Below are 959 nucleotides of genomic sequence, written 5' to 3'. Positions count from 1 at the left end.
TTGGACAAATTAGAGCGCGCGACGCGACGGGCGGGACATACGGCTCGCCGCGGCCGGCGAAGAAAATGGACGATTGCTCGCGGGTCAATTTCATAGGCCAAAGAGGTGGGCCGTTCGCTAGCATATGGAAATGGAAAGCTCCGTATATGCGTCCGTGTACGTGTGCGCTCTGAACGTCGGGCGACGAGTAACAGAAGGAGGTAGATATATGACGTTCCATCTCTTTCTCTCGAGCACACGAGCTCGGCGCACCGAGCGAGGGAATGACATTCTCTCTCTTGCTCGGTGCGCCGAACTCGGCCGAGCGCGCGTAGTCACACGGACGGACAAAAGCTTCTCTGTGTGAGAAGTGGAAGGAGTAAAACGCCAGTGCGCCCAGGCAAGATTTCCCAGCTCTGGTTCTACGTCGTATGTCGCTGTCGGATATTGCAAGCAGCTGATAATGTAATGCGAGAATTTGTGTTTAAATGAACAGGCTTAAAACGCAGAGACTTCGGTCGTTTGATAACATAGTGAAAGACATCGCTCCATATGTGCATCCGAATACGTGTGTGCTCGGAACGTCGGGCAACGGGTAATACAAGGAGACAGACGTATGACGTTCTGTCTTCTTCTCTCGCTCAGGCGAATCAGCGATGGTCACGGTGTGATACCAAACAGAAGACGCGGCCCGTACACTGTTTAATATTTGAGAGTCTAATTTAAATCAGTTTCTTGACTTCAATAATATTTAGTTACTTTTAATTATCATGTGTATCGAAATTTACTATTTTAACACAAAACATTGTGTTTAAGTTAAATTATTTAACTCCATTATCTTACTTATCTTAGTTAAATTAACGACATATTTAGTAGGAGCAGTGGCAACTTATAGGAATAGTTAAAATACTCAAATAGGAATAGTTAATACTTATAGGAATAGTTAAATTACTCAAATATATTAATTTGACATTACGGAT

Source organism: Odontomachus brunneus, unplaced genomic scaffold, assembly GCF_010583005.1.
Source record: "Odontomachus brunneus isolate Ranch 3 - 2012 unplaced genomic scaffold, Obru_v1 Obru_scaffold_347, whole genome shotgun sequence".
In the NCBI taxonomy this organism is placed as follows: Eukaryota; Metazoa; Arthropoda; class Insecta; order Hymenoptera; family Formicidae; genus Odontomachus; species Odontomachus brunneus.
Note: the sequence above shows the minus strand (reverse complement) of the source record.